Source organism: Zingiber officinale, chromosome 8A, assembly GCF_018446385.1.
Source record: "Zingiber officinale cultivar Zhangliang chromosome 8A, Zo_v1.1, whole genome shotgun sequence".
NCBI classification, from domain to species: domain Eukaryota; kingdom Viridiplantae; phylum Streptophyta; class Magnoliopsida; order Zingiberales; family Zingiberaceae; genus Zingiber; species Zingiber officinale.
Window position 1 is genome coordinate 126,545,013 of NC_056000.1, and position 21,686 is coordinate 126,566,698.

Genomic DNA, 21,686 nt, shown 5'->3' on the forward strand with positions numbered 1-21,686 from the left:
TCTGAATGTAGGAGTACCTTGGTGGTACCGACATGCCAAGCAGCTTGTAGGCCAGCTATGAGTGCTTCGTACTAGCTTCGTTGTTGGTGGCTCGATAGTCCAGCCGAATGGATAACTGCATCCGGTCTTCTCTTGGAGATATGAGTAAGATGCCAATTCCGCTTCCCTGACGAGTGGACGACCCATCCATGTATACCTTCCATGAGGATTCTGGCTCCAGATTTTGTACCTCCGTGACGAAGTATGCCAGTGCTTGTGCTTTTATGGCCGACCGAGGTTGGTATTGGATGTCAAACTCACTGAGCTCAGTGGTCCACTTGATTAGCCGACCGGACACCTCGGGGTTGAGCAATACTCGACCCAAGGCGTTGTTGGTCATCACGATTATGGAATGGGCCAGGAAATATGGCCGGAGCCTTCGGGCGGCGAGAACTAATGCATAAGCAAGCTTTTCGAGACCGGTGTAGCGAGACTCGACATCTTTCAATATGTGGCTCAAAAAATACACTGGATGTTATATTCCCCCCTCTTGCCTGACTAATACCGATCCAATTGCATACTCGATAGATGATAGATAAATCTAAAGTGGCTCCCCCACGATCGGCTTAGCCAAGATGGGCAGGGAGCTGAGATATTGCTTGAGCTCTTCGAAGGCCTGGTCACACCCGTCATCCCATTGGAACTTGGTTGCTCGCCGCAGAATCTTGAAGAACAGCAGGCTCCGGTCGGATGACTTGGAAATGAACCTTGACAAAGCTGTGATTCTTCCGGTCAGCCTCTACACTTCTTTTAGATTGCGGGGTGGTGGCATGTCTTGGAGTGCCCTTACTTTGCCGGGGTTCGCTTCAATCCCCCGTTCGGTGACGATGTAGCCTAGAAAACGTCCATCTTTAGCGCCGAACAAACACTTGATCGGGTTGAGCTTGATCCCGTAATTTCTCAGCATCTGGCAAGTTTCTTCAACGTCTGCACATAAATTGACAGATCAGAGAGACTTAATGAGGATGTCGTCGACATATACCTCCAAATTCCGCCCGATCTATTTCCGGAACACTTTGTTCATCATCCGTTGATAGATGGCGCCGGTGTTCTTCAATCCGAACGGCATGACCTTATAGCAGAACATCCCGTCAGCCATGACGAAGCTAACTTTCTCCTGGTCTTCGCGCGCGAGGGGCACCTGATGATAGACTTAATAGGCGTCGAGCATGCAAATCAGCTCGTACCCGGCTATCGAGTCCACCATCTGGTCGATCCGTGGCAATGGGTAGGAGTCCTTGGGGCATGCCTTGTTCAAATCCCTGAAATCAATGCACACTCGCCACTTATTACCTGGCTTGGAGACCAGTACCACGTTGGCGAGCCAACTAGGAAATTGAATCTCCTTGATGTGTCCAGCCTCCAGCAGCTTGTCAACTTCGGCCAAGATGATCAAATCTTGCTTGACACTGAAGTCGCACTTCCTTTGCTTGACTGGTCAAGCGTCTGGGCGGATGTGCAGTTCATGTTGTGTCACGCTTGGGTCCACTCCGGGCAACTCGTGAGTCGACCAAGCGAATACGTCATGGTTCCTTCGAAGACAGGCAACTAGCTCCTCCTTTTGCTGGTCTGGTGTTACGAACCGCAAGTGTACAGTTACGTCGTCAGTAATAAAGAAAGATATAGTATCTATAGGGACTGTTGATTAAACACTAGTTAACTTTGCACGGCGAATTATCTAGACAAACACAAGATTGATTAGAAAGAAATTAAGAGAAAGAAAGAGGAAAGAGAGAGAAAAGATCTTGAGAGGGGTTGAGCAAGAGGATGGTGGATGATAGATTCTAGGATTTCGATTTCCTTGTAATGCTAGGTGATGTTACATAGATTGCTTAGTTCCTATTCTCTATGTTCATACTCTTGTAGAAAGTTAGATTCATTACTGACTCTCCCTTATAATGGATAAGCCGGCATGATCTCCTACTCCATGTCCTATGCTACTAAATAGGAATGATTCCTATGTTGTCCTTACACGGGCTTGCCTGTCATGTGTGTCCCTCGGATAATCAACATAGAAACACACTAACACTCAATAACATAGAAATAGACATAGTGATTATGCTCGATCCCCTACTTCCTTGTGGAGATTTGCTTCTCCTTTCAAGGTGATACCCTAAATCATCCTTACACGAGCATGTTCTTGTCACGAAGGTCCCTTGGATAAACGATCTAGGGTATTCCCCCTATGGGATTAACAATTCTACACAACCATTTGATCAAACATGCAAAAGATATAAACAAGATTCACACACACATTACATCAAACATGAACAAGACATCAACAAGTCATTGAATAGAAAACATGGCAAATCTACATAGTTTTACATCACCATCACATCACAAGTACTTCCTATATCCTAGATCTAGAAATCGACTCCATTGCTAAGGAAGAACAACCCCAAAACATAAAGATAAGTATACTTACAACCCTAGATTTGAGAAGAAGGGGAAGAAGAGATGCTTGCCGATGATTCCGATGTCTTGGGGATGCCTCCTTGCTCCGGAGATGGATGGATCGCCAAGGGATGGAGGAGAATGGAGCTCTAGATTTTCCCCCTAAGGGGAGAACCCTTCCCCCAAGGAGAGGGATGAAGTCCCAGATCCAAGATCCAAGATCTCCCAAGATGAGTCAAAGAATGAAGATCTTGACCTTTTTATACCTCCTCCAAACTGCCCAGGAAAACCAGGAAAATAGGGGTCCGGTAAACCAGGTTTTTCACCCACTAAACCAGGTTTTCTCATGATTCACCCTGAACCAAAGTTGTAGCTCTTGAAATTATCTTCAATTTGATACTTAGATCGAGCCCTGGCTCCAACCGAGCTGAAAGTTATGGTGGTTCAAAGTTTGGTCTGCAGTATAGGCGGAGGTCCAATTGAACCCACGGTTGGGAGGCACGGCCGTGCCATTTACAATGGGCAGACAAGTCTCCCTCTCTATTGGACCTGAATCAAAGTTGTAGATCTTGAAGACTACTACGTTTTGGTATAAAGATCATCCAAAAAATCTAACCTAACGCAAAGTTATGGTCGTTTTACGAACAGTCTGCAATCTGCCCAGAATTCAACACAGCTCTGTTTTGGCATGGCACGGCCCGTGATCTTCGTCACACGGCCATGTGAGATCCACACGGCCTCACACGGCTTCTTCTCTGGTTGAGTCACATGGTCGTGTGGCACACACGATCGTGACATTTTTCTTCTCTGCCGAGGCCACACGGTCGTGTGGATTCACACGGTCGTGGCCTTTCTCTTCTATGGAAACTTGGCACGGCCGTGTGTTGCTTGGTCACGGGAAGCTTAGCACGGCCGTGTGGGACACACGGTCGTGGCCTTCTTTACATCTGGTGCTGGAGCACGACCGTGCCATTTGGCACGGCCAAGGCATGATCTGGTGCTGGAGCACGACCGTGTGGCATACACGACCCAAGCATGAATTCTTTCGGAGTTGCTCCCGTGTGCGTTTTAGCTCCATTTTTGCTCCAAATAGCGTCCTATCAATCAAAACAAGCAAAGAGCAGATCTCCGAACAAAATATAATAGAAGTATGACATTACAATGAAATAGGGTGTAATAAACATAGATTATGTCAATGAAATACAAGTAGATGTGCGTCAAGACATACATAAAAGTGTATATAACCTACACACATCACACCCCCAGACTTAAACTTTTGCTTCTCCTCAAGCAAAACCCGCAATCTAGATTCATGTGGTTAAATAGTGCATCATAATCTCTAGCAAGTCAATCTAATCCTATTAAATAATTTCATTGGTGAGTAAGATACAAAAGTAGTTTGAGTATGACCTAAATAGTAGTCCTCTGTGCTCAGTGCGAAAGTTGCCTAAATTTATCAAGTTTCAATCCCTAAGTCTAGTCAAGTCGTCATAAAATTGTGTTCCTTATACTTCTGGCGATAGGCACTTACCTGTCACACGCAAGGTTCGTTCCCCTCAAAAATGCTATACATCGTCTACACAAGGTCTCAAAGGAATACCCAGTATCAAGAGAAACATAGCATTCATTTCCCTAGTAACCTAACTCGGTCTCAAAGGGGTGAATTACTAGTTTCCACTCACGATAACTATTTTTTATCCTTTATTTTTTTTTCTCTTTTTTTATGTTTGCAAAGTATCAAACTTGAACAAACTTTCATTTTTTTTTGGATTGATTTTTCCAAATGAGCTTACATGATCTGAGTTTATCTAGTAACCAAAATGTAGTTGAGAGGTCACCATAGAAGCACAAGTACTAGTCCAATTCTATGAATCATGACTATTTTAGAGTTATAAACCATAAAAAATAGGCATAGTGTATAGAGGTCCTAAAACAAGGCCAATACTTAAACTCTTATAGTAAAAACATTGCTCACTTCATGCTATCATAGATAGAAAAAGATAGATCACTAAACATAATAGCACCATAAGTAACCAATAAACCACATGAAATCTAGAATAAACGTGCTAGTATTTTGTAATAAGGAACAAACAATCATGATATGATGAATGATACAACTAGAAGAAACAAAAAATTTATTATGCAAATTAAAATAAACTACATGCCTCTAATGCATCCCCCCAGAGTTAAACTTTTCATTGTCCCAATGAAAACTAAAAATGATATATGGAGGAGATTTATGAAGTTTAGAGAAGTTACCAAATGATGAGCTCCAATTGGTTGGCATTCATGTTTTTAAAGATACTTCTCTATCCAATGCTCACATTCCTCCACAACTTTGAAATCTACAAAAATAAAATAGACAAGAAAAATTAAGTAGAGGATACAAGTTTATTATAAAGAAATGAAACTAGAAAGAACTAAAGACATAAATGAAAACAAGGAAAATGAACTTGGGTTGCCTCCCAAGAAACGCTTGTTTAAGGTCATTAACTCGACCACCTCATTAGATTCATCTAAATCTCGCTCTTGGAGGGGTAAGATATTTTAGAACCTTCTTACCAAGGGTTCTCAGTTTTTCAACAAATAAGCTCTCCTTCAAAGGTTCAACACTATCTTTACCTTGTGAACCATGTGCAACATATGTCCTGCCACCATCATGCTCAAAAAAGAATTGATTAGTAACAATAGAAAAATGAATTGAAATTTGCCTTTTACCAATCACTAATGTAAGAAAATCATTGAGCATGGTTTGACATTTAGAAAAGTAAGGTTGTTGCTCAAGTGGTGGTCTTTCTAAAAGAGGTGATTCTTGAGACTTAACTTCTATTGCACAAGTCCCTACACTCTTAACATCAACTAGTTCATGTCCTACATCATCCAAAGTGACTAATGGTTGTGTGACTAAGGGAAGTGATTCTTGGGTCATCCCTACACATCCCTCCACAATATGACTATAAATTGGTCCAGATGTAGGAAGAGAAGGCTCTTCTAAATCATTGACATTAGGAGGTAATGGAATTAAAGTGGTGCACTCCTTTATCAAAGTCTCAGATTCATGATCCTCAAGCTCATCATAGTATTTTCTCATTATAGACTCTTGTAAAATTAAAAGATTAGCTGATATTATATTATTTGTTGAGTCTATACTATCAAGTGTAGCATGCATTTTTTTGATGTCCTTACGTGTTTCAGCTTGAATAGCTAGAACCTCCTTTAAACCTTTCAACATTCTATCCATAAATGATGAAAATTGGGGGTCATTCAAGTCAAAGTCATATGTGTGTGAATTTGATGAAGCCATTTCATCTAATTTTCTATCAAGTTCATCAATTGATGTTCCCAAATTGAATAACTTGTAACAACTCTCAATTGAATGACCTATTTCATTGCAAGCTTTACAAAAATTTTGCTCTAACCTATGATAAAAGTTAGAGAAAACACCCCTTCTTTCAACATGCATTCTATATGGACGGTCAAGCAATATTGGACAATTATCAAATATATGACCAATTGCACAACAAAATTCATAGAAAAGAGTATTAGAGTTCATAACAAAATTTGGTCAAACTTTTGAAATAGAGCTTTCAATCTAGTAATCAATTTAAACATGTCCATCTAAATGATTATAGCCAAACAAGATAGACATGTAGAAGTAACAAAAATAAAATGCAGAATTTAAATTACAGGAAAAAATGCATAATGAAAATAAGTAAGAGAATGCAAAAAGAAAAAGAAAAATATCTAGAGTAACTCATATGCTAATCAACTAATGTTAATCGAAAATAGTCCCCGGCAACGGCGCCAAAAACTTGTTACGAACCGCAAGTGTGCAGTTACGTCGTTAGTAATAAAGAAAGATATCGTATCCACAGGGACTGTTGATTAAATACTAGTTAACTTTGCACGACAAATTATCTAGACAAACACAAGATTGATTAGAAAGAAATTAAGAGAAAGAAAGAGGAAAGAGAGAAAATAGATCTTGAGAGGGGTTGAGCAAGAGGATGGTGGATGATAGATTCTAGGATTTCAATTTCCTTGTAATGCTAGGTGATGTTACATAGATTACTTAGTTCCTATTCTCTATGTTCATACTCTTGCAGGAAGTTAGATTCATTACCGACTCTCCCTTGCAATGGATAAGGTGGCATGATCTCCTACTCCATGTCCTATGCTACTAAATAGGAATGATTCCTATGTTGTCCTTACACGGGCTTGCCTATCATATGTGTCCCTCAGATAATCAACATAGAAACACACTAACACTCAATTACATAGAAATAGAAATAGTGATTATGCCCGATCTCCTACTTCCTTGTGGAGATTTGCTTCTCCTTTCAAGGTAATACCCAAAATCGTCCTTACACGGGCATGTTCTTGTCACGAAGGTCCCTTGGATAATCGATCTAGGGTATCCCCCTATGGGATTAACAATTCTACACAACCATTTGATCAAACATGCAAAAGATATAAACAAGATTCACACACACATTACATCAAACATGAACAAGACATCAACAAGTCATTGAATAGAAAACATAGCAAATCTATATAGTTTTACATCACCATCACATCACAAGTACTTCCTATATCCTAGATCTAGAGATCGACTCCATTGCTAAGGAAGAACAACCCCAAAACATAAAGATAAGTATACTTACAACCCTAGATTTGAGAAGAAGGGGAAGAAGAGATGTTTGTCGATGATTCCGATGTCTTGGGGATGCCTCCTTGCTCCGAAGATGGATGGATCGCCAAGGGATGGAGGAGAATGGATCTCTAGGTTTTCCCCCTGAGGGGAGAACCCTTGCCCCAAGGAGAGGGACGAAGTCCCAGATCCAAGATCCAAGATCTCCCAAGATGAGTCAAAGAATGAAGATCTTGACCTTTTTATACCTCCTCCAAACTGCCCAGGAAAACTAGGAAAATAGGGGTCCGGTAAACCAGGTTTTTCACCCACTAAACCAGGTTTTCTCATGATTCACCCTGAACCAAAGTTGTATCTCTTGAAATTATCTTCAATTTGATACTTGGATCGAGCCCTGGCTCCAACCGAGCTGAAAGTTATGGTGGTTCAAAGTTTGATCTGCAGTCTAGGCGGAGGTCCAATTGAACCCACGGTTGGGAGGCACGGCCGTGCCATTTACAATGGGCAGACAAGTCTCCCTCTCTGTTGGACCTGAAGCAAAGTTGTAGATCTTGAAGACTACTATGTTTTGGTATAAAGATCATCCAAAAACTCTAACCGAGGGCAAAGTTATGGCCGTTTTACGAACAGTCTGCAATCTGCCCAGAATTCAGCACAGCTCTGTTTTGGCATGGCACGGCCCGTGTTCTTCGTCACACGACCTCACACGGCTTCTTCTCTGGTTGAGTCACATGGTTGTGTGGCACACACGGCCGTGACATTTTTCTTCTCTGCCGAGGCCACACGGTCGTGGCCTTTCTCTCCTCTGGAAACTTGGCACGGCCGTGTGTTGCTTGGCCATGGGAAGCTTAGCACGACCGTGTGAGACACACAGCCGTGGCCTTCTTTACATCTGGTGCTAGAGCACAGTCGTGCCATTTGGCATGGCAAAGGCATGATATGGCCACACGGCCGTGTGGCATACACGTCCCAAGCATGAATTCTTCAGGAGTTGCTTCCGTGTGCGTTTTAGCTCCATTTTTGCTCCAAATAGCGTCCTATCAATCAAAACAAGCAAAGAGCAGATCTCCGAACAAAATATAATAGAAGTATGACATTACAATGAAATAGGGTGTAATAAACATAGATTATGTCAATGAAATACAAGTAGATGTGCGTCAAGACATGCATAAAAGTGTATATAACCTACACACATCACACCCCCAGACTTAAACTTTTGCTTATCCTCAAGCAAAACCCGCAATCTAGATTCATGTGGTTAAATAGTGCATCATAATCTCTAGCAAGTCAATCTAATCCTATTAAATAATTTCATTAGTGAGTAAGATACAAAAGTAGTTTGAGTATGACCTAAATAGTAGTCCTCCGTGCTCAGTGCGAAAGTTGCCTAAATTTATCAAGTTTCAATCCCTAAGTCTAGTCAAGTCGTCATAAAATTGTGTTCCTTATACTTCTTGCGATAGGCACTTACCTGCCACACGCAAGGTTCGTTCCCCTCAAAAATGTTATGCATCGCTTACACAAGGTCTCAAAGGAATACTCAGTATCAAGAGAAACATAACATTTATTTCCCCAGTAACCTAACTCGGTCTCAAAGGGGTGAATTACTAGTTTCCACTCACGATAACCCCTCAAAAACTTGTTGACCTCCGTAAGTGTACGGAAATATCACAAGTAATATAAAAGATTATCGTATCCACAAGGACTGGAATAAACACTAAGAATATCTCAACGCGAATTAGCTAGACAACAAATCAATGGATTGACAAAGTCTAAATGTAACTATGAAAAGTAACAAAGGAATAAAAAAATAGGAAACAAGAAATAGGGCAATGATAAGGGATGCTTTAGGAGTTTTGGTTACTTTCTAAGGTTCATTAATGTAAATGATCTACCAAATCTTATTTCTCAATTGTCCACCATTTGTAAAAGATTGTCGGTTCTCTCTTGCAATAGACAACCGGCCTAGGACTGGAATCTATACCTTAATGCGATCAATTAGATATGAGTCTATGTTGTCCTTACACGGGCATGCTCCTGTCACGAAGATCCCTCGGAAAATCAACATAAAAATCATTACCTCTCAACCCATAAGATATAAAGATTAATGCATAAATCTATCCTACCCTCTTAAATTATCCTATTTCCCCCCTAAAGCTCATCCCTCAAACACCCTTACACGGGCTTGCACCTTTCGCGTGCTTCCCTCGGAAAATCGAGTGAGAGATAATCTCTACAAGATCCACAAGACATTCAAACAATCAATCAAGAATGTGAATTAGGTCTAAATCACAATAATACATCCAAGATTTAATTGATACAAACAGGCAAAATCATAGAAATAAGAAATTAGCAAATCCATAAGAGTTTACATCAAGAAATCCTTACAAATACTCCCTCCATCCTAGAACGAAGATAAACTACTCCATCAATCGAAGAAAGAAATCCGAAAACATAAAGATTACAAGCATTCTTGATCCCAATCCAAGAAAAGGAAAGAAAGAAGGCTTATCTTTGATGAAAACGGGTCTTCGGATCCAATCCATGCTCCCGGAGTCGAATCGGTGAAGATCTTCCCTTAAATCGCATAGAAATCCACCCAAGAATGGAAGGAATCGCCCAAATCTTCCTTTCTCCCTAAGGGGAGAAGATCCCCTTTCAAATCTTGAAGGAAGTCTTATATAGAAGAGGGGTTTGGGCGCCACACAACCCCGAAGCACGACCATGTGAGGTTCACACGGCCTGCTCCATTCTCTTCTCTGCTAACCTCACACGGTCGTGTGAGGTACACAGCCATAGCTTGCCTCTACCAATGGCCCCCTTGCACGGCCGTGTAGATCTACACGGCCTGTACTGCCTTCGCCTCTGGAAACTTGGCACGACCGTGTGGTGCACACGGCCAGAACTCTCTTGCTCACTGGAAACCTCACACGGCTGTGTAGCACACACGGCCGAGGCTTCTTTGGTCTATGGAAAACTGACATGGTCGTATGGTATACACGGCCTAGGCTTCATTGGGCTCCAAAGCTTGGCACGACCGTGTGAGGTTCACATGGCCAAGCCATCTTCCTTCTCTGCTGTAGCTACACGACCTCTCATCTTCACACAGCTTGGGTAAACCCCCATGGCAGGGTCGTGTGGGGTTCAGGTATCATGGCTTCCTCCATATCTTTGCTTGCAGATTTGGCCTCGAACACGCATCCTTCACCAAATTTGACTCCTGTGTACAAAAAATGCACAAAAGCAGATCTCCGAACAAAGAGAGTAAATATGCTAAAAAGTAAAGATGGAAGTACGAAAGTGCATAGATAAAGCATGTACAAAGTATGTGAATGTGCGTCAAAACATGTTAAACAAGTGTATACTGTTGGATCGTGATCGTTCGATAGAGGGGGGTGAATATCGATTACAAAAATTCGTCGAGAGTAGGCGCAGCGGAAAAGTAAAACAATGCTAACACAGAACCTTTTTACTTGGTTTGGAGCCTGTGTCGACTCCTACTCCAAGGCCCGTACTCGTTGAATACTTTCGTTGGACAATCACTATCAATTCGAATAATAATTACAAAAGAGTTAAGTACAAGAATTGATAGAAGTAAAATACCGACAATAGAGCAATAATAAAGAAATCGAAGCTTTGTCGGAGTGGCGTCACAATGTCGTAGGAGTGCAGGAGAGCAGATCATCAATTCAGAGTTGTTGTTCTGAGCTCCGCCTTTGACCCTCCTTATATAGGAGGCTCGGGGCGCCTCGGATCCCTTCCGGGCGCCCTGGTGTGACGTAGCAGTCCCAACCAGCGAGCTCCACGTGTCGACACCACGTCTTGGATAAAGTTTGCCTCCGGGCGCCCGGACCTCCTTTCTCCAGAAAGTCCTTCTCCTACAAGACAAGGTAAGTCCGAGGCAAATATATAATGTGTATCCTACAAAACAAAGTGTTAGCACAGTTTATAAGTTCAACATAAAGAGTATGACTTAGATTCCGTCTTTCCGAGACCGGAATCTAGTCACGATCTCGACTTAGATATACGAAATGGATCTAAGCCGGATCGACGCCTAATGTTCCTTTCCCGGGAACGCGCCCTCACAGTCACTCCCTTCTAGTGACTTACCTTTACTCACCTGTCAGACGTCCGGTCAGCCCTTCGACCCGTCTGGACTTCTCGCCAGCTATCCGGTCAGCCCGTCGACCTAGCTGGACTTCATGCCAAGCGTCCGGTCAGCCCGTCGACCCGCTTGGACTTCGTGCCAAATGTCCGGTCAGCCCATCGACCCATTTGGACTTCGTACCAAATGTCCGGTCAGCCCGTCGACCCATTTGAACTTCGTGCCAAGCGTCTGGTCAGCCCGTCGACCCGCTTGGACTTTGTGCCAGACATCCGGTCAGCCCGTCGACCTGTCTGGACTTCGCCTGCACACTCGGTCAGAGTGTTAGATAACGATAAATCTAACTTAACCTAATTTGTCATTCATTAAAACTTGAGTTAGACCGTTAGTGCTAACCGCACCAACAATCTCCCTCTTTTTGATGGAATGACAACCTGGTTAAGTTAGTGAAAAGATATTCAAAAACCAAGCATGATTTTTAAGGTTCAAGTTTTAAGTTAGTTTTTAAATTTGACATTTTGTTGCTCTAACTTAACCACTTATCCCTCCCCCTTTGGCATTCATCAAATAAGGACATAAGTCAAGTAAGCAACAATACAGAGTACAGACAAAGTAAAAATTGTAAGAAATGATGTCAAGTCAACTTGGGGGGAGTTTTAAATTTCACCATATAGTAACTTAACTTTTGTAACATAATTAAGTTTTGAAAAATACCTAATTTAGCAACATAACTTAGTATATTTTGAGTAATTTTTTAAAGATAATTTTTGCAAAATTAGATGAATTTGTCAACTCAAAGAGAAAATTTTTAAAAGCTAATATTCAAGTATAAGTTTAGGGAAATTAAGTTTAGATAGTCTAATTTTCAAACATAAGTGTTTAAGTTTCAAATTTCAAAAAATTAAATTTTCAAACATGAGTTTTTAAAACCAAAGTTTCAAGATCAAGGTTTAAATTTTCAAAATGAGTTTCAATTTTGAAACACTTTTCACACATGAGTTTTTAAAACCAAAGTTTCAAGACTAAAAAAAACTTTTCAAAACTAATTAAAACTAAGTTTTCAATTTTCAAAATCTTAGTTTATAAGATCCAATTTAAACCCTTAGTTTTGTAAAAGCTAGTTTTTAAAAATAGAGTTATATAAAAAAAATATTCAAATATAAGTTTTAAACAATTTCAACACTAAGTTTGAAAAATCTACTTTTCAAAACTGATTAAGATTTTTCAACATTAAGTTTGTAAAAGCTTCAATTTTCAAAACCTTGGTTTATAAAATTCAATCTCAAAACTGATAAAAATTTGAGAAAAGGCATTAATTTGAAAGTGGAGAAAATAATTTTGATGCTAATTGTGAAAGTAGGTTGATTTAATCCTCCTCCTAAACCTGACATTCAAAATAACTGTCTAACCAATTAGGTACTTACTGACTATCAAAAGATAGCAGCTTTCACTTGGTTAGTCAAGTTAAGTGCATTGTAATCAGTTAGTGTTTGACTAAACTGAATAGCTTAACTTGATCAATGTCTGTTTTGTATTTAACGCCCAGACTTATTTCGATGCACTAAAATAAGCATCTTAAGTCTAGACAATCTGCCTATGCATCTCACCCCTTCCTATGTTTGTCAATCACAAGCAAGGTAAACCGAGGGTGTTGGTGAGATGCTCAAGTACTAGTCCTAGGGGAACATGATTTCTAAGGGATTGACCTAGTCTAAGGCTAAAAATCTTTTTGAAATTCTACAAATAAGAAAGTTTTGAAAAATAAAACAATTTTAACCCAAGATTTAAAACAATCATTTTTGAAAATAATTTTGAAAATCCTAGTCTATTAAACACATCCCTAATTTTCTACGTAGATTGCTAAATTCACTTTCAGGGAGTGATTTTGTGAATATGTCTGCTAAATTTGACTTGAACTCAATGTATTTGAGTTCAATGTCACCTTTAGTAACATGATCCCTGATAAAGTGATGCTTAATTTCAATGTGTTTAGTTTGGGAATGATGCACTGGATTTTTTGTTAGGTTAATTGAACTAATATTATCAATTAAAACTTTTACATTTGTAAGGTTTAAGTTAAAATCTTTTAGCGTATGCATCATCCATAATAATTGTGCAACGCACTCTCCTATAGCTATATATTCTGACTCGGTTGTGGATAGAGCAACACAGTGTTGCTTTCTACTAAATCAGCTAACAAGTGATGGACCCAGTAGTTAACACCCACCACTTGTGCTTTTGCGGTTTAATTTGCACCCGGTATAATCAGAGTCAGAATATTCTAACAATTCAAAGTTATTGGTTCTGGGATAACAAATTCCTACATTTGTTGTTCCTTTAATGTATCTAAAAATTCTTTTGACTTGAGTCAAATGAGATTCTTTAGCACAGGTTTGGTATCTAGCACACATATTAACTACAAATAAAATATCTGGTCGACTTGCAGTTAAGTATAGTAGGCTACCTATGACACTCCTATAGTATTTTAAATCAACTGGTTTTCTATTGGGATCATCATCTAAGATTGTGTTCACTGCCATAGGTGTTTTTATCTCTTTAATATTTTCCATTCCAAATCTCTTAAGTAATTCCTTAGTGTATTTTTGTTGAAAAATATAATTTTCTTCATTTGTTTGTTTGATTTGTAATCCTAAAAAATAGGTTAATTTACCTACTAGACTCATTTCAAACTCGTGTTCCATTAGGCTTGTAAATTCATCTAAAAAATTTGAATTTGTTGAACCAAAGATTATATCATCTACGTAGATTTGGACTATAAAAATATCTTCTTTTATTAACTTGACAAATAAGGTAGGGTCAATTTGACCTTAGTTGAACCCTTTAGAGATTAGGTAAGAAGTTAGTCTTTCATACCATGCCCTAGGTGCTTGTTTAAGTCCATATAAAACCTTTTTTAATTTGTAGACATAGTCAGGGTGTTCTTGATTTTCAAACTCAGGTGGTTGTCCTACGTAGACTTCTTCTTTTATTAGTCCATTTAGGAACGCAGATTTAACGTTCATCTGATATAATCTGAACCCTTTGTGGGCTGCATAGCTAAGTAACATTCTAATGGACTCTAATCTGGCTATCGGGGTATAAGTCTCATCATAGTCAAGTCCTTCTACTTGACTAAATCCTTTAGCAACTAGTCTGACTTTATTTCTAGTAATTTCCCCAATTTCACTTAGTTTGTTTCTAAATACCCATTTTATTTCTATTACTTTCTTGTTTTTGGGTGGTGGTACTAAGTCCCAAACTTCATTACGCTCAAATTGAGCTAGTTCTTCTTGCATAGCTATGACTCAGTCTGGGTCAGGTAGGGATTCAGCTATGGTTTTGGGTTCAATTTTTTAGATTAATGATATTTGGCTTAGATTTCTAAAGGATGACCTAGTTTGAACCCTTAGGTCTGGGTCACCAATTATTTGATCAGTTAAATGATTCGGGTTGACTTTTATAGTTCTAGGATGTTATGTCACGCCCCAGGTAGTCCCTGCCAGAAGAAATTTCGGCAGCATCTCCCTTGTACGGGTGACAATATGAATCCAGAAATACATATATCCAAACCATCGGCCCACACGGCCGGAACAATACACACAAATAGTAAACAATCCACGCAGTTATATTCAACATTCCACACAGATATAATATGAACAATCCACGCAGTTATATAAAGGAAGACGATATAAAATCATCGTAGATATATGTAAAACCTCCTATTCCACTACAACGAAGAAAACGAAGTCCACGAAGTAATGAAAATATCCGCAGCGGAAAACCAAAAGTAGTAAACCCAAGTGTTCGATATAAAGTCCACAATACAAAACCCACATCACAAGTATATAAGATGCAAAAGTAAAACATATCCCGACAACAGGAAATCCTCGCGATAAAGGGGGCTAGCGACTGGAATATCTCCCGATGGCATCAACCTGAAAGGTAGTAATATAACGGTGTGAGTCCAAAGAACTCAGCAGGTAATCCAAAAGATATGTACAACAACATATAACTACCAGCAACAATCCTACGGTACAGTATCCTAACAGTATAACATATGGTGCAGTCTTCTAACAGTATAACAAGTATGCATAACTGAATAAACTACAATAACCAACAATAACCAAGTAATACAGTCTACTGCAAGAATAATAAGGAATGCATAACTGAAATAAACTGTACTCACCTGCGAGGCTTGTGCAACTGACTGTGAACATACACAGATAAAAATAGTCAGAGCAAATAAGTATGTAGTCTGTATGCATGTCAATCATATGCAGTCACCAAAATGCATCATCCAATATACAACAATCACAATAAATGCAATCTGTGCATATGATGCAATATGACATGGTCACCCCTTACGCCAGTCAGTCATCTCATACATAATGGTGAGACCGAGTGGGTAGGGTTGTGACACTGTGCACTCTGTCGTCACTACCCCTGAAGAGTGACCGAGTGGACGGGATGCTGTCGAAGTACACATATCCTCCTACCTCAAACATAGTGAGGGAGCGCAATGCTCTCATCTCCCGGTACGCAATAACGGGGAGGGATCCCTGCCTGCTACCACGTTGCAGTCACACTACCCATGAGTGGACCAGCGGAGCACTGCAGAGCAACTGCCATACACACCCTGGGTGCTGTGCCACTACCCATGCAGTGGTCACTTTGTGTGCATGCCCGTGTAGCCAGCAGACGAGCTCAACAATAATGGAGTCGTCAATCGCCCAGCATGCAATCATGCGGGATGGTGCATGATGCTAAGTATGTCATACCTGAACATAGCCTCCTCCATATATGTGTGTGCCAAAAAGGTAAACGCATATACATAACCATGATATAAGCAGCATAAATCCAAGAACATCACATATAACAATGATATAAGTATCATGAATCCAAGGGCGCATATCAAACATATAAAGCAACTAATCCAGTATAGTGAAGCACTATAAATACATCTATCTCTATGAACACAGATACGCATGGCAAGAAATAAAAGTATACCAAACTAATGTATAGCAAATAACAGTAGAAGCATGTATCAGGTATCATCTAAGCTAAAACCAGGGAAGTGCTTAATCTACCAAATACTACTAGTTATATGTAAACTACACATTCATAAATCCAACAACACATATCAAGTAGGTATAGCAACTAATCCAGTGGATAGAAACACTATATATATACATATCCATCTCTATAAACATAGATAAACATGGAAAAAGATAAAAGCATCCAGTTCTAATGTAAAGCAACTAACAGTAGAAGCATGTATCAGGTATCATCTAAGCTAAGACCAGGGAAGAGATAAATCCACCAACTACCACTAGTAATTATATATAAACTACACATATCATAAGACAATATCGAAAAGATAAGTTAAAGGATACCCGCCTTAAATAGCAGGTAGTATCACGTCAAATCCAACGTCGAGACGCCTGTCTCGAATCAGAGTCCTGTGTCAAACAATATATATATATTTTATTTAGCTAACTCCAAATGAATATCTAAATAAAATCTCTAATACTAAATTAGGGAAAAACCCTAATCACATCACGATTAACCTACCTAGATTAAATCCAGCGGTTGACTAGGGTTAATTGTCCTAACCCTAATCGTCCTGATCCTGTCCGAGCGCTGAGTCGATGGACGCTGGGGACGTGGCGCTCTCCGCTATCCTCTGATGATGGTGTAGACCTCCGGCGAACCTGCAAAGAAGTCGAGCCGGGAGGGGTTTCCCGGCGACGACCCTCCGACGCTCAAGTCAGGCAGTGAAGAAGAAGAGGAGCAAAGTAACGCTACTGTGGTTACAGTGATGAGAATCGCCTACCTCCGTCGAAGTCTGGGGGTCCTTATATAGGACCCCGGGGAGGCGCGGGCACGCTTCTCAATACATGCACGCTTCCCCAAACATACCTCAGTAGGGTTGTGTCAGAAAAGCATACCTGACACCATTCCGCAATCATCCGAGCGTATCCCTGACGTAACGGTGGAAATTTCCACCGTACGATACTCTGTCTGCTCCGGCCGACGACCATGCTATTTATCGGCGGCAGGTGTCTCGAGGATGATGTTACCAGCTGTCCCTTTTGTCCCTTTGCGCCTCTTACTTGTTCCCGGGCCGAGTGGACTGGTCGCTCAGTGCTCATGGCCTCCGGGAATGTGCATACCTCGGGCCGGGCGGGGAAGCCCTACTCATGTGCTTGGATGGGATTGCGCCTTATTATCCTGTGGCTCGGCCGAGCGGCCTGTCCGCTCGGCCAGAGACTCTTTTAACTTGAGCATCGGAAACCCGACCCCTAGTCGGGTTGTCTTTCATCCGGCCTGGGAGACCCCTGGCCGGATGTTCGGTCGGCCGGATGCTCGGTCGGCCCGCCAGTCCTCTCGGCATGACCTCTGTCCGCTCGACACGACCTTGGGGTTGACCCTCTTGACCATTGACCTCCACGTGTCGTTGACCTCCTGCCAACGAGGGTCCCCCATCCTTACCACCGGATCACATGTCTCTCCCTCAAGTCTAGTCGAAGGAGGCGCTAAGTCCGACTGACTGGACTATGAGTTTGGCCAAGCGACAGCCATCTTGCCACTCCTAAAATTGTACCTCCGCTCGGCCACTATGAGGTCGAATAGCGTCGGTCGGCTAATTGCCGAGGGCTGCCCAACTGGTCTGTCGATGGCCTGTGATGATGTTCGCGGGATCTTCTCGGAATACGTGCAAATCTCTGCCATTATGGTTGAGCACGCGGGTTCTGCCTCGTGATGAGGTTCATTAAATGCCCTCCTCTGACCGAGTGCCATGTGGCGTTGTTGACGTCATCGTACGGCCACTGCCTTACGCCCAATGCGACGTTCATCGGTTTGAAATGGATGGTTGGATGCGGGCCTCGGGTTATGTGACCTGCATCCGACGGACCAGGAGGCTCGGGCTCGACCTCATAAAGTCCTCGTCGCCTTCTTCCGCCGCACTTTAGTCGTCGCGTGCTTAGAAGCCTTTTCCTACGCTCCTTGCTCCGGTGACCTCGTTCCTCGGCACTCCAGCGACCCCTTGCCCTCTTCTTTAAATCCTCATCTTTTCTGTAAGGTTCTCTGCCTTTCTCCCTTCGGTTCTCGTGTTTTCTTTGCGTTCCTTGCCGCTTTCTTGCCTTTCGGTCACTATTCCGTTCGTCTTCCCTGAGCCTTTGCGTTTTCTTCCGATCCCTGCCTTCTCTACTGTCCCGGCGATGGCTAGCTCTTCCCAGCCCGCGGACCTCGCTTTCGGCCCATGGTATACTACCATGGAGTCGCGGTTCGATCGGCGTGATGCCGAGAGCCTGATAAACGCTTTTGACATCCCTTCTGATTTCGAACTGATTTTACCCTCGCCTTCCGCTCGGCCGCACAAACCGCCGCGCGCCACTATTTGTTTCTTCCGCGACCAATTCACAGCCGGTCTGCGGTTTCCTCTCCATCCCTTCATCGTCGAAGTTTGTGATTTCTTCGGCATTCCGCTCGTCCAGTTGGTTCCCAACACTTTTTGCCTTCTGTGCGGAGTTGTTGTATTATTTAAGATACACAACATTCCCCTCTGCCCGGAAGTCTTCTATTATTTCTACTATCCCAAACAGTCCAAGTCGGGCACTTATTTGTTTCAGGCTCAGCCTGGTTTAGTCTTTTTTGATAAACTGCCCTCTTCCAACAAACATTGGAAAAAGAACTTCTTCTTTCTTCGTCTTCCTTGGCGGCTCCCTTTCCGTACTAAATGGTAGGTCAGACCGCCCACCTCCCCCGAACTGAAGAGGTATAAAATCTGACCGGATTATCTTTAGGCAGCTAATATGCTCGCCGGTCTGAAGCTCGACATCAACAAGCTTCTTCTTGAAGGCGTGATGTATATGTTTGGTTTGAGTCCGAGCCGGACCCCCCTCCCGAGCAGCTTTGGTAAGAAATTTATTTGTGCATTTGCCTTGAGTTCTAACTAATTTTCTTCTACTTTCCTTGCAGCGAACATCGTAATGGAGTCTGTGTTATTCGGGATCTTGAAGAGAAAAGCTGTCGCGCTCGAGGCAACAGCGACCAAGGAAATGGAGCAGTTGGGCATTGCTCCGGTTGGCTCTCACGAGGGTGAGAGCGAGGCAAATGCAGGGGAGTCGGCCGCTCGAGCTTCACCTACGGAAGTGACTAGTGGTGCAACTTCCAGCAAGGGCTCTTCCGTTCGGGAGGATGACTTTGAGTCGGATGACGAACTCCCCCTCAACCAGAAGAGACGCTGGGTGGAGGTTCCCCTACGGTCGGCCACTTCTGTGGTACAGGAGTCCGGGCGAATGGGTCCAGCCTCTCCTCGCGACAAGGCTCCTTCCGTCGAGGCCTTGTCCTCCGATCAGACCCCGTCACAGCCGGAGGCCTCTCTGGAACCCATCGCTGCGCAGCCGGTTAGCTCTCTTCCTCCTGCACCCCGCCGAGTCCGCTGCTCGGGCATTCTGTCCTCGATGTCCAGCCCCATATCCGATCCCTCAGCGTCCGCTCACACGACTCCGGGCCGGCGCCGTACTATTAAGGCCACCCTACACCTCTCCACTGAGGTGTTTATGGCCGAGTCATATCAGCCGACGGCTCCTGAACACATGATCACTATCAAGGGGCCCCTTGCTGCGATGTGGGTGGACGCCCGGGCCCGTGTCGCTATGATGCCGGTCGACAAACTGGCTGACATCCACATGCAACAGTCCACAGGGGTAAGCCTCATTTATGCTCTTTTATGTAGTCTTCCCGGTCGGCATTTTAACACTCCTGCATACATCAGAGATGGGTGGAAGACATCGCTGTCGCCAACCGCTTGGCCATGGTGGAGGAGGAGCTGAAGAGACTAAAGAGTCCGGGCGGCCTGTCTTCTTCTCAGGGCCCTTCCAATGCTGAGCTGCAAAAGGAGCTGGCCAAGACCAAGGAGCAGCTAGAGGCTGAGCGGAAGAAGACGGCCGACCAGGCATACATGCTTGACCAGCTTGAAAAGCAGGTCAAAATTTATGATCGCAAGATAGAACTAGCAACCACTCGGAAGAATACCGCTATCTCATATTTGGAAGCGAAGGATGTGGAGGCCCGCGCCCTGGAACAGCGGGTAAAGGAGTTGGCGGATCTGTTGGACCGCGAAAAGAAGGGTCGTTCGGTTGAGGGGGCGGCTCTCAAGGACGATTTGAAGGCCCTGCAAGAGGCTCTTGACGCTTCCCGTGCCGCCTTCAAGGAGTACCAGGAGGCAGAGCCAGGCCGTGTCGCCACCTTGAGGCAGAAGTACATCCGCTTGGCGGAATTTACTGAGAAGGTTTGCGACGGGATAGTTATTGCCTTCGAGTTAGCCATCACCGCCACGGCGGACTATTTGAAGTCCAAGGGTCAGCTCCCCGAATCCGTGGGCATCCCTGCTACTGAGCATGCGACGCTTCTCACCACCATTCCGAAGCATGTTTTCAATTATCTTGAATGAAGTGTTTTCTGTAATCCTCCCGATCGGCGAACTTATAACTATAACTTTGGAATGCTAATTTTTACTCTGTTAGCCTTCCGTGAAGTGTTTCTAGTAACTGCACCGCTCGGTCGAATGACCTTCATTCCGCATGGAACTTTTGTTAGTTTTTCGTTGAAGTGTTTTTCTCAACTGCACCGCTCGGTCGAACGACCTTCCATTCCGTTAGCTTTTCGCTGGTCGGCGCTGGTAGGCGCACGCCATTGTTTTCTTCTTGTCCTTAGGATCAAGGTTTGTTGATCATCAACCCTAGACGCTGGGCCTTAGTATATCTGCGCGACGCTGTCCCGTTCGGGGGATTTATAGTCGCTGGTCCGACCCTAGAGTTTAACGTCGCCGCTCGACGGTCTTCCGACCGGGGGGGTTTATAGTCGTCGGTCCGACTCTAGAGTTTAACGCCGCCGCTTGACGGTCTTCCAACCGGGGGGTTTAAAGTCGCCGGTACGACTCTAGAGTTTAATGTCGCCGCTCGACGGTCTTCCGACCGGGGGGTTTATAGTCGACGGTCCGACTCTAGAGTTTAACGTCACCGCTCGACGGTCTTCCGACCAGGGGGTTTATAGTCGCCGGTCCGACTCTAGAGTTTAACGTAGCCGCTCGACGGTCTTTCGACCGGGGGGTTTATAGTCGCCGGTCCGACTCTAGAGTTTAACGTCGCTACTCGACGGTTTTCCAACCGGAGGGTTTATAGTCGCCGGTACGACTCTAGAGTTTAACGTCGCCGCTTGATGGTCTTCCGACCGGGGGGTTTATAATCGCTGGTCCGACTCTAGAGTTTAACGTCGCCGCTTGACGGTCTTCCGACCGGGGGTTTATAGTCGCCGGTCCGACTCTATAGTTTAACGTCGCCGCTCGACGGTCTTCCGACCGGGGGGTTTATAGTCGCCGGTACGACTCTAGAGTTTAACGTCGCCGCTCGACGGTCTTCCGACCGGGGGGTTTATAGTCGCCGGTCCAACTCTAGAGTTTAATGTCGTCGCTCGACGGTCTTCCGACCA